This window comes from Schistocerca gregaria, chromosome 9, assembly GCF_023897955.1.
Source record: "Schistocerca gregaria isolate iqSchGreg1 chromosome 9, iqSchGreg1.2, whole genome shotgun sequence".
Lineage (NCBI taxonomy): Eukaryota > Metazoa > Arthropoda > Insecta > Orthoptera > Acrididae > Schistocerca > Schistocerca gregaria.
Window position 1 is genome coordinate 202,258,537 of NC_064928.1, and position 13,623 is coordinate 202,272,159.

A 13,623-nucleotide genomic window follows, 5' to 3' on the forward strand; every position below is an offset into this window, starting at 1 on the left:
AAAAGTCTTCAATGTAGAGATTCAATTCAACATCGCCTATTCATTAATTTTTGTTCATGCTCATCCATACAGTGAAGAGGTAATGCCTGTTACACTCAGTTAACATGTCATTGGCTCGATTATTTTTATTTATGTAGACACAAATTGGAACTACTATTTGTGGAAATATATCTTAAAAAAAGTGATTACGTACTAATAAGGAACAGCGTCAGTTTTATTATCACCATCCATTAGTTACCAGTAATGCGTATTTCTCCTTCTGCAGCTACAAAATCTCTTAAATCCATCAAGTGTTTCCTGCACCACTTCTTCTTGGACTTTGTTATTACAGAACTTTATGCCGCAACCTTTCTATCTACTAGCATCTTAATAGCATGCGCTCTATGGCCACTGGCGCTTGAAAGAACCAGTTTTGATACCATTTGTGAAATCTGATTTGTACTTCTTTTCTCATTTGTTTAAAAATTTTTCTTTATAATGTATCATTTTATTAATTACCCTTGGTTAGATTTTTCTCTACTGTGAGAGATGATTGTTTAATCGTTTTTTATCTGTACTACTGGTGACCAAAATATTCTAACCAGGGACATCGTATAAAAGCGGAGTGTTCAATAAATTTATGATACCTGTACTGGGGTGACAGGTAACTAGACTGCACCTCCGTCCATGTACTCTGGTGATTGCCATGCATTTCCATTTATGCCACATTCTTTTCCTACCTTCCTTGATCCATGAAACAAATTTATATTATTGAATATGGTCATTGAACAAGACGGCAATATTGCGCGTAACAGAAAATTTGTACGTATTTAAGTTAGCTGAAAGGGGAAGGCGACGAAACGGATGTTGCATTAAGGCTTATTTCGTCGCACATTCCTTAATTCGATTTTTATATCCTTTTCAGGGCATACATACGTTCCGTATACGTTCATATTTTTTGGATAGATACATGGAAGTGGACGGGGCTCGCAATGTGGTATAAGAACAATCTAAGGAGATGGAAAGATTCTTTGTTCACAAATAATGACGATTTATCTTAGTCAAGCACGGAATTGCCACCGATATGTAATTTAAAACACAATAACAATACAGAGTATTCACGACAAAAACAGTGACACATAACTCAACGTTCTATTTTATTTAGTCAGTCTTCACTTAGTAGAGGGTCCCCACATCAGACTGGGATGCTGGGGAAACATTGATTTAATTGTAAGCGGAATCTGCCCCTTGTTCATACAGATAAAAACAATAGGATGACACACATCATCCTTTACACTTCATACAGTTATTTTTTACAGTACGTTATTAGCTTCAGAATTTAGGGTGAATTGTACATTTTGTGGCGACTCTTGACTTCACAACCATATCTAGGCCTCTCTATCGTCAGATTGTGGGCCAGTATTTCACTGTTACAGTTATAGGCGGCTAACTGTACCAGATAAGAAACTTTGCAAAATAATTTGCGTATTACTCTTTCACAGATGAGGTAAAGCTGCTGGATTGTGTACAGAGGTGACAAACTGTGCCAAAAGCGAGCAAAATAATGTATGAAAATTTTTTATATTACTAAGATAAACCAAATGCAATGTTTCCGTGAGGAACATGTGTGACCTCGAATACAACGGATACATAAATAATAATGCTGAATGTAGTACTCGCACAGTTCCACAAAAGCCATTTCAAACTTTTAGAATAAGGAAATTAAATGTGTTTCAATAAAACTTTGAATGAGTCTTTCGTAATTTGTGAAAATAGCTCATTAGGATGTTTCAAGTACCGTAGGCGTCAGTGAAACAGCAAGTGAGTAAGTGGAGTGGCTTTTGCACCAGACTGTATAATAATAGTATACTTACACACATAGATGACGGTAAAAGCATACTCAATAGAGCCGATGAAAGCCGTGTGGTCATGCGGGAAATGAGCAATGCATGAGATGATGCCTACTACAGCCGTTCCTACATCCACGACGGTTTCCACAGCCATCCATGGAAGAAGCATGCCAGCCTTCTTCTGGAATGTAAAAGACGAATCTGACATTACTGGCTACAGATCTGTGTCTTTAATTTAAGATATGTTGGGAGCACTGTGTTTTTGTCATCCTGAAAACGATCTCCCATGACATTTACCGAAAAAAAAAGAATATTTCCATTAGAACTGCTACGACGTGCTTCTAACCAAAATGTGACAGTAAGAATAATAATACAGAAGCAATACGGTCTCAGCATTTCATTACTAACACAAGGAAAGGAACAAACAGTTTCTAAAAGGATTTTTTTCAGTTTTCGATGAATACAGTGTACTTATGTAATAAGACACTTTACCTGAATGACTCCAATGAGGAGAAGTATGCTACAGACAATACGGATAATGGACAGCACGAAGCCTATAACCATTTGTGTCAAAATAACTGAAACAGAAACATGAAAAAGTATTACTTCTTTTTCTCATAACTAAGGCAATAATACAGAAGGCAAGAAAAAAAATCACAATTCAGATAAATCACTGTATTGTCCCTACAATCTATTAACACAGTCATGGATCTACATTTATAATGTGCACTAACCAGTGGGATTGCTACTTCAATTGAAAGCACTAAATAAGTTCGTTAACACATATGAGCTCATAACTCGATCTGAATTACGTCCATGATTACAAATAATACTCTGAAGAGCCGAAGAAACAGGTACACCTGCCTAATTTCGTGAAGGGCTCCAGCGAGCACGCAACAATGCCACACCACGACGTGGCATGGACTCGACTAATTTCTGAAGTAGTGCTGGAGGCAATTAACACCATTAATCCTGCAGGGCAGTCCATACATCCGTAAGAGTACGAGGGGGTGGAGATCTCTTCTACAGCACGTTGCGAGGCATCCCAGTTTGGTGGTCAGCGAAAGTGTTCAATCTCAGAAGAGTGTTCCTGGAGCCCCTCTGTAGCAATTCTGGACGACGGGTGTCGCATTGTCCTGCTGGAATCGCCCAAGTCCGTTGGAATGCACAATGGCCATGAATGGATGCAGATGATCAGACAGGTTGCTTACGTACGTGACACCTGTCAGAGACGTATCTAGACGTAGCAGGGGTACCATAACACTCCTGCTGGACACGCCCCTATTACAGAACCTCATCCAGCTTGAACAGTCACCTGCTGCCATGCAGTGTTCATGGATTCATGAGGTTGTCTCCATAGCCGCACACGTCCATCCGCTAGATACAATTTGAAACGAGTCTCGTCTGACCAAGCAACATGTTTCCAGTCATCAACAGTCCAATGTCGGTGTTTACGTGCCCAGGCGAGACGTAAAGCTTTGTATTGTCCAGTCATCAAGGGTACACGAGTGGACCTTCGGCTCGGAAAGCCAATATCGATGATGTTTCGTTCAGTGGTTCGCACGCTGACACTTGCTGTTGGACCCGCACTGAAATCTGCAGCAGTTGGCGGAAGGGTTCCACTTCTGTCACGCTGAACGATTGTCTTCAGTCGACGTTGGTCCCGTTCTTGCAGGTTCTTTTTCCGGCCGCAGAGATGTTGCAGATTTGATATTTTACCAGATTGCTAATATTCACGGTACATTCGTGAAATGGTCGTACGCGAAAATCCGCGCTTCATCTCTACCCCGGAGATGCTGTGTCGCATAGCTCGTACGCCGACTTTTTAACACCTCTTTCGAGCCCACTTCAATCTTGATAACCTGCCACTGCAGCAGGCCGACCGCAGTGCCGTATTCTGTCTGTTTACATACGAGGGTTGTCCAGAAAGTAAGTTCAGATCGGTCGCTAAATGGAAACCATAGTGAAAACCAGAAACGTTTTATTTGCAACAGTTAGGTACACCTTCCACCTGCTTCTTTACATAGACGCCGCTCCAATTTCGAGTGTTGTCGTAGTGTTGTATCAACTTTGCAATATCCTCGTCATAGAAAGTAGCCGCCTGTGCTTTCGGCTGCACTGGACTGCAGCTCGTTGTCTGTGGAAAATTTTTGTCTTCACAGCCAGATGTTCATGTGAGCAGAGATGAGACTCAGGGGGAGCCAGTTACGGACTGTATTGTGGGTGAACAAACACTTCTAATCGGAAACGTTGCAGGAGCATTCCCTATGCACATTTACGTGCTCACTGTTGACTAAAAACTGAAAATAACGGCGCGACACGATCGACGGGCTTACTAGAGACACTGCCCAACACATCTGTGCAAAGCTTTACCTGAATTTCGCCAGTGGTTTCCATTTCCCGACCGATCGTCACTTACTTTCTGGACAACCCTTGTATATCTGTATTTGAATACGCATGCCTATACCAGTTTCTTTGACGCTTCTCCGCGCCGTGTAGCCGCTCGGTCTAAGGCGTCCTGTCACGGTCCGCGCGGCTTCCCCCGTCGGAGTTTCGAGTCCTCGTTCGGGCATGGGTGTGTGTGTGCTGTCCATTGCATAGGTTAGTTGAAATTAGATTAAGTAGTACGTAAGCTTAGGCAGCGATGACCTGTGCAGTTTGGTCCCATAAGATCTTACTACAAATTTTACAAATTATTACTTTGGCGCTTCAGCTATTTCCACTGTGACAAATCTTGTTTATAATTAATTTACATTCGAGATTAATTTGTCTGACAGAAGGAAAAAAATGGATGGATAGGAAGGAAGCTTATTAACAGATTATTTAGGCAACTTTGATGGTGAAAAAAAAAAAGGAGCACGCTACATGGACATTCATAATGTTACTTAATCCATAGACACTATAGAGATGTGCGTGTTAAAGGGCCGCTTTTGGAATAGAGTTGCGTCATATCCAGATAGAATCCACCTGGTGTATTAACAATAAGGTTCGGTGTACTGGCTGGCATGGATGTGGTTTTCAAGTGGTGGGCAGTGGGCTGGTACCCATGTGCAACCTTAGTTACGCGATTCTGGAGTGTTAGGAAGCGTCACATTCCTTCGAACAATCGAAGTTTCGACACCCCTGCTGGGATCATCTTCAGGATCTTCTGGTGTCCACTGTAGATGAGTGCTCGATCTACAGTAGACACCAAAAGATTCTGAAGAAGATCCCAGCAGGGGTGTCGAAACTTCGATTGTTTGAAGGAATGTGACGCAGCCTAACAACACAGAGGATTTTCAGTTCAATGATAACGGCCGTGGTAGGCTGCAGATTTCGTTAACTTCCGACCACTTTCACGTCAATAACACTAGCTGTAGACAGTTGGGATGCGGATATTCCGCCGCGGAAGTAGCACAGGATGGCGACTCGGAGGGCATCCGGCCACCTGTTAAACTAACCGCGCCATAGTAATATCACAAATTGAGTCTGCGTTGATGCAAACACCGCGTTATTTGTTTATTTCTTTATTATCCCAAACTAGAAGAAAATTACCACATACAGAAGGCTACAGTCGAAGGGAAAAATGTAATACATGAAAACACAATACTCTGCAACACCACACTCTTTACCCCTCTGAGAGAACTGACCAAGGACACAGAACAGAAAGCACACACACGCAAGAGAACCACTTCCCCATCACACACAGAGACATAAATAATGAACAGAAGTCGTCGTAATTCGCGCTACACTTTTTCACAGCCTTTCTCGCCACTTGCGATACGCCTCTCGCGACACACGCGGACAGCAAGATGGCGTAAGATTATGGATCAGAAAAAAGTGCGAAAGTTTTGTTTTTCCGTGTAAAAAGCAGCCACACACCATCCAACGAACGTGAGTACACGAATAGCTAAGCAACAGCTAAATACACACCAAAGTAACTGGTTTCCACAAACACTACCACAACCCCAAGTATATTCTGCTGACATACGAAGTTCACCTCTGAGTATTTGTTTACTAACAGCCGCTCACATGTTTGCAGATGACATGACGTTCGCTAAGTAAAAAAAGACGACAACAGAAAAAGAACACTGAAAATATGTCACAAACAGCGCCAATAATAGCTTAAAACATACTGTAGCGTACAATAAATAAGGTAGTATAAAAGTATCAATTTAAAATATATTTCAAAAGACGATTTGTAAAAATGTAGTTTTGTTTTACCGTGTTTGTACAACCATACCATTTTCTGAATGTTTTAGATTAAAAAAAAAACATTGATGACGGTGACAGTTTGCGATAGTTTGCGATAATAAAGAAATAAACACGGTGTTTCCATCAAGGCGGACTGAATTTGTGATATTACTATTTTGCTACGCAAACACGGACCAAATGGAAGAGTTCCAAGATAATATTATAGTAACCACGCCATATCCGTTAACAGCCATGCCGAACCTGCACCGATGCGGGACAAGAGCACAAGATAAAGAAGAACAATCTAATGAAATCACGTTTACAGTCCACGCACGCTCAACTCTACTCTGTCCTGTCTAAATCTCTTCATCTCTGCTTAACTGCTGTAAACTACTTCCATCTGAACCCCCATTTACGAGGGCCATCAATAACTAACGCAACATTTTTCTGTCGAGCACATTCGGTTGAAAAAAAAAATCGGAATTTGCTTAGGAGCGAGTCCCTATAGTTTCATTTAGCTCCGATAAATGGCGGCGCTATACATAACTTTGCAAATGGCTTCTCAGTTGCGGAATGTTTATGGAGACTTGGCAGTGAACATAAGCACGGTGAGTCGTTGGACAACGAGCGGACTTTCCTGTTCTAGGTGATCGACGGATCACGATCAAACGCCTCGGTGCGCAACTGCACGTCTCTGTTGGTAGTGCTGCGATACTCTGGGTTACTCAAAGGCGTGTGCCCCCTGGTTTCCTCGGCGCCTAGCGGAAGACCAGAAAGAGCAACGGAGAACCATCTGTGCGGAACTGCTTACGCGTTACGTATTCTGCATACGTTACGAGGATGGTCGTAAATAATTTTTTGTCGAACATCGTCACAGGCGACGAAAGATGGGTTCGTCACTTCTAACCGGTAACGAAGCGACAGTTCATGGAGTGCCGCGGCACCACCTTCCCTCCGAAGAAAATGTTACTAGGTCTACAACTTTGCTTCACCGTTTTTTCTCCAAGTTAGGAGCTTAATTACGAAAAACTTACAAACAAATTATGATTCATAGTATAGCCCATCCCTGGCCATTACATTCTGGGTGTCTTTTGTGGGGATCCATGGATCGATTCAATTTTGCACTTGTTCATATGATCGAAAGTGCTGGTCAGCCAGACAGTATGTCATTGACCGAAGAAAGTGGTAGTTAGAGAGAGCAACGAATGCAGAATACGGCGGGAGCGATAGGACTTATCATTTCAATGTCTCCATGTATATTTTGACGGGTTTTGCGACATGGGGTCGAGCACCGACCTGCTGCAAAATTATACTACTGGCCATTAAAATTGCTTCACCAAGAAGAAATGCAGATGATAAACGGGTATTCATTGGACAAATGTATTATACTAGAACTGACATATGATTACATTTTCGTGCAGTTTGGGTGCATAGATCCTGAGCAATCAGTACCCAGAACAACCACCTCTGGACGTAATAACGGCCTTGATACGCCTGGACATTCAGTCAAACAGAGCTTGGATGGCGTGTACAGTTACAGCTGCCCATGAAGCTTCAACACGATCCCACGGTTCATCAAGAGTAATGACTGGCGTTTTGTGACGAGCCAGTTGCTCGGCCACTATTGACCAGACGTATTCAGTTGGTGAGAGATGTGCAGAATGTGCTGGCAAGGACAGCAGTCGAACATTTTCTGTATCCAGAAAGGCCCTTACAGGACCTGCAACATGCATTATTCTGCTGAAATGTAGGGTTTCGCAGGGATCGAATGAAGGGTACAGCCACAGGTCGTAACACATCTGAAATGTAACGTCCGCTGTTCAAAGTGCCGTCAATGCGAACAAGAGGGGACCGAGACGTGTAACCAATGGCACCCCATACCATCACGCCGGGTGATACGTCAGTATGGCGATGACGAATACACGCTTCCAATGTGCGTTCACCACGATGTCGCCAAACGCGAATGCGACCATCATGATGCTGTAAACAGAACCTGGATCCATCCGAAAAAATGAAGTTTTGCCATTCGTGCACCCAGGTTCATCGCAGGCGCTCCTGTCTGTGATGCAGCGACAAGGGTAACCACCGCCTTGGTCTCCGAGCTGATAGTCCATGTTGCTGCAAATGTTGTCGAACTGTTCGTGCAGATGGTTGATGTCTTGTAAACGCCCCCATCTGTTGATGCAGGGATCGAGACGTTTCTGCACGATCCGTTATAGCCATGCGGATAAGATGCCTGTCGTCTCGACTGCTAGTGATACGAGGCCTTTGGGATCCAGCACGGCGTTCCGTTTTACCCTCCGGAACCCACCGATTCCGTATTCTGCTAACAGACACTGGATCTCGACCAACGCGACCAGCAATGTCGCGATACGATAAACCGCAATCGCGATAGGGTTTTATCGAAGTCGGAAACGTGATGGTACGCGTTTCTCCTTTTTACACGAGGCATCACAACAACGTTTCACCTTGCAACGCCGGTCATGTGCTGTTTGTGTATGAGAAATCGGTTGGAAACTTTCCTCATGTCAGCACGTTGTAGGTGTCGCCAACGGCGCCAACCTTGTGTGAGTGATCTGAAAAGCTAATCATTTGCATATCACAGTATCTTCTTCCTGTCGGTTAAATTTCGCGTCTGCAGCACTTTATCTTCGTTGTGTAGCAATTTTAATGGTGAGTAGTGTATGAACTGTACAATTTTATATTTATTTTCTACCGACTTTGATTGATGCAATCATCTTCAAGGAGAAAAAATATGAATTAACTACACATTTCCGTCATACACTGAACCTCCATAGAAACTGGTATAGGCAAGCGTATTGCAATATAGTGGTATGTAAACAGGCAGGACATGGCGTTGCGGTCGGCAACTGTTATATAAGACAGCAAGTCCCAGATGCATTTGTTAGATCGGTTAATGCTGCCACAATGGCAGGTTATCAAGAGTCAAGTGTGTTGAACGTGGTGGTATAGTCGGCATACGAGCAATGGGATACAGCACCTCTGAGGAAGCAATGAAGTTGGGATTTTCCCGCATTAGTGTACCGTGAAGAAGGAGAATCTGGCTGAAGAGAATAGTTCAACATGACAGTAGTGCAACCCTTCCGCAAATTGCTGCAGATTCCAATGCTGGGCCAAAAGAAGTGTCAGCCTGCAAACCATTCAACGAAGCATCTTCGATATGGGCTTTCGGAGCTAAAGGCCCACTCGTATACTGTTAATGACTGCAAGACACAAACCTTTACGCCTCGCCTGCACCCGTCAACACCGACTTTGGACTGTTGATGACTGCAAACATGTTGCCTGGCCGGACGAGTCTCGTTTCAAATTGTATCGACCAAATGGACCTGAATGAGTATGGAGAGAACGTCATGAATCCATGGACCCTGCATGTCAGCAGGGAACTGCTCAAACCGGTGGAGGCTCTGTAATGGTTTGCGACGTGTGCAGTTGGAGTGATATGTGACCCCTGATAGTTCTACGTACGACTGTGACAGCTGACACGTACGTAAGCATCATGTCTGGTCACCTGCATCCATTCATGTCCATTGTCCATCCGACCGACTTGGTCAATTTCAGCAGGACAATACGATACCCGACAGGTCCAGATTTGCCACAGAGAGACTCCAGGAACACTCTTCTGAATTTAACTTTCGTTGGCCACCAAACTCCATTATTGAGCATATCTGGGATGCCTTGCAACGTGCTGTTCAGAAGAGATATCCACCCCCTCATACGCTTACGGATTTATGGACAGACGTGCAGGATTCATGGTGTCAGTTACCTCTAGCACTACTTCGGGCATTAGTCTATGCCAAGTCGTGCTACGGCAGTTCCGCGTGTTCTCGGGCGCCCTACACAATATTAGGCACGTCTACTAATTTCTTTGGCTCTTCAGTGTATATGAACCGTAGAAATGTACAACGTATATACGTATAGTTATCATATTAGTCTTCCTTAACACAGTCCGTATAAGGCACCATTAGCTGCTGTGCTGCCCAAACTACATTCAGCATATTTTCTCGTCTAATTTTCACAGCATTAGCCGATTGCTCTATTGATACACTGAAGTTTTGGTCGGTGCAGAGATAGTCGGTGTTGTAAAGGCTACCGTTCGCGATAAGCGGGAATTCTCAGTTCTACTCCCTATCCGGCACAAATATTCATAAGTCGCTTTTGGGTAGTGGACTTCTACCTGAAACAGCGGATGTCAAGAAATCCGCAGTATGTCGGTATTGCTTCATTAGTTTTTACCATCTTAACTTCAGCATTCTTCTTCAGCACCATATTTCCCCTTCTTATCCGTATTGCTTACTACCCAAATTCCATTTTCATTCCAGACAAATATTTCCTAAAATATCTGCCTAACAGCTAAATTTCCATTCGATGTTAAAACATCTAAATTTTTTAAAAAGATATTTTCCGACTATTACTGCTGCATTTTACATCATCAGTTATTGTGCTGCCCAAACTGCTTTCTGAATCATATTTCCTCGTCGAATTCCCACAGCATCGCATGATTTAATTCGATTGCATTCCACTACCTTGTTTGTCTTTCATTGATGTCCATATCTTAGTGTGTTTCAATACACTATCCATTGTATTCAACTGATCTTCCAATCTCTCTTATGGCGTTTTGGCTGTGTACACTTTTCACTTAGCTGCATGCTTATCAGGAAACCCCAATTCGAATACATGGCACAAAGAAACCATTGTTTATAATCACCAACAGAAAAACAGAACTAAAAGAGCACTTATAATGTTTAACCCCTTAATCATGCACCGTTTGGATTTCTGTATGGTATGTCAGTGCGTGGATCACCTGATATACAATACATTAAAATACAATTAAACACTACATAGATACAGGCAAAATAGTAAGTGGACAATAGTTGAAAAGTCATACAATACAATTCTTTGCCACATAATCAGGCTTGAAAGCTGAGGCAAACTATTTTAGTACACACAACAAAAAACGTTTTGCATCACCCCGGTTTCCAGAACTCCTAAAGCTAGACTTTTACAGTGGGTATTGTATCACGGACACAGTCCCTTTGACTGTTTAGAGATCCGCCCAAAGGAGTAGACAACTATGCATCAGCAGCGTCTATTAGACGGCGGGGGTCCGACATCCGATCAGTTCTAGTCATTCCGCCAGTTAGGAGGTACACGGCTCGTGTTGTCTGTAGTTCAACCATGCCTAGACGGTCAATACCACGGTTCAATCGTGTCCGCATTGTTACTTCGTGCTAGGAAGGGCTCTAACCAAGGGAAGTGTCCACGCGTATCGGAGTGAACGAAAGTGATGTTGTTCGGACATGGAGGAGATACAGAGGGACAATGCCGATGACATGCATCGCTCCGGCCGCCCAAGGGCTACTACTGCAGTGGATGACAGCTACCTACGGATTATGGCTAGGAGGAAAACGGACAGCAACGCCACCATGTTGAATAATGCTTTTCGTGCAAATCACAGGACGACGTGTTACGACTCAAACTGAGCTTAGTAGGCTTCATGATAACTTCACTCCCGAAGTCCAAGGCGAGGTCCATCGTTGGAACCACGACACTAGGGATGCTGAATGGACTGCTCAGGATTGACATCACGTACTCTTCACCGATGAGTGTCGCAAATGCCTTCAGCCAGACAATCGTCTGAGAGGTGTGTGGAGATAACCCAGTCAGGCTCAACGCCTTGCACTGTCCAGCGAGTGCAGCAGGGTGGAGGTCCCCTGCATTATGTGTGGTCGACATAGGCCGCTTGTGCTCATGGAAGACGCTCTAATGGCTGTACGATACGTGGATGCCATCCTCCGACCGTTAGTGCAACTATATAGGCAGCATATTGGCGAAGCATTCATCTTCATGGACGACAATTAGCGCCCCCATTGTGCACATCTTGTGAATAACTTCCTTCAGGATAACAGCATCGCTCGACTAGAATGGTCAGCATGTCATCCAGACATGAACCCTGTCGAACATGCCTGGGATCGATTGAGAATGGATGTCTACGGACGACATGACCCACCAACCACTCTGAGAGACCTACACCGGATCACCGATGAGGGCTGGGACGATCTGGACCTACAGTGCCTTCATGAACTTGTGAATAGTATGGCTCGACGAATACAGGCATGCATCAATGCAAGAGGTCGTGCTACTGGGTATGAGAGGTACCAGTGTGTACAGCAGTCTGGACCACCACCTCTGAAGGTCTCGCTGTATGGTGGTACAACATGCAATGCGTGGTTTTCATGAGCAATAAAAAGGACGGAAATGATGTTTATGTTGATCTCTATTCCCACTTTCTCTACAGATTCCGGAACTCTCGGAACCGAGGTGACACAAAAGGTTTTTGATGTGTGTCAAATGCACATTGAAAGATTTTTTGATGACTGAAAATATGTTTACAAGCAAAAGAAATTTCCTCCTCATACGATCTTCAATAGCGATGAATTGGGACTATCAACGGTGCCTCAGAAAGCAAAGTGTTCAAATGGCTCTGAGCACTATGGGACTTAACATCTGAGGTCATCTGTCCGCTAGAACTTAGAACTACTTAAACCTAACTAACCTAAGGACAGCACACACATCCATGCCCGTGGCAGGATTCGAACCTGCGACCGTAGCCCTCGCGCGGTTCCAGACTGAAGCGCCTAGGATCTCTCGGCCACAACGGTCGGCCTCAGAAAGCAACTAAAGTAATTTCGCGAGAGGGTAACAAAGAGGTGCGTAAGGTTTCTTCAGCAGTGCTTACTTTAGTGCTACAGGTATCTATATACCATCGGCCGTGGTATTTCCCAAGAAGAGGATGAAATTGGAACTTTACCAACTTTGCCCATCACACAAAACCAAGTAAAATAAACTCTGTTTTGTTACTTCTAGATAATCACACTACTTATATAAGTCTCATTGGCTGTGAACTATTGCAGGGAAAATTTTGTAACAGTGGTCTCTCTGTCACTCTGTTCCAATCATGAAATACCTCAGGGCAAGAGTTACTTTGGGTCCTCTAAAGACTGCATACACGGTAGAGATGGAGAAAAGATAGTGACCAATCCAGGACTTGCTGTGACCCAGTTCCACGTCAGTGCTGCATTTAGTGAAACATACAAAAGGGTTTCAGCTGTTGAGAAAGGTGTGAAGGGATTCAGACAACTGGAATATACCCACCCAACCTTGATGTGTTTAATCGGGAAGATATTGCGCCTTCTTCGCTGACTGAGAAACGATCCCCCGTTTCTGAAAGTATGCGTAATGACTCTATAGAAGATGACGACTTGCTTGGTGTCCCTGTACACTTTGAAAAAAGATTCTTGACAATTCTTATTGCAACAGTGATACTGAAAACCTGCTTCTTTTAGGGAAACATGGCAAAAACGTGAAAACGTTTTCAACTAGAGGATTTAATGAATCCATCTCTCAGCCAATTTCATCGTGTAGATTAAATGGTGCTGAAACTGCTGCTAAGATGAAGATTAAACCTAAGGAAAAAAAAGCTCAATCTGAAAATAACTGTAGAACATTCGAAGCTATCAGAATAAAAAAAAAAGAAACCTTTTGTTCAGGTGTTCCTACTAAGACTAATGACAGCAAAAAAGAAAATATATCTATTTTTCAT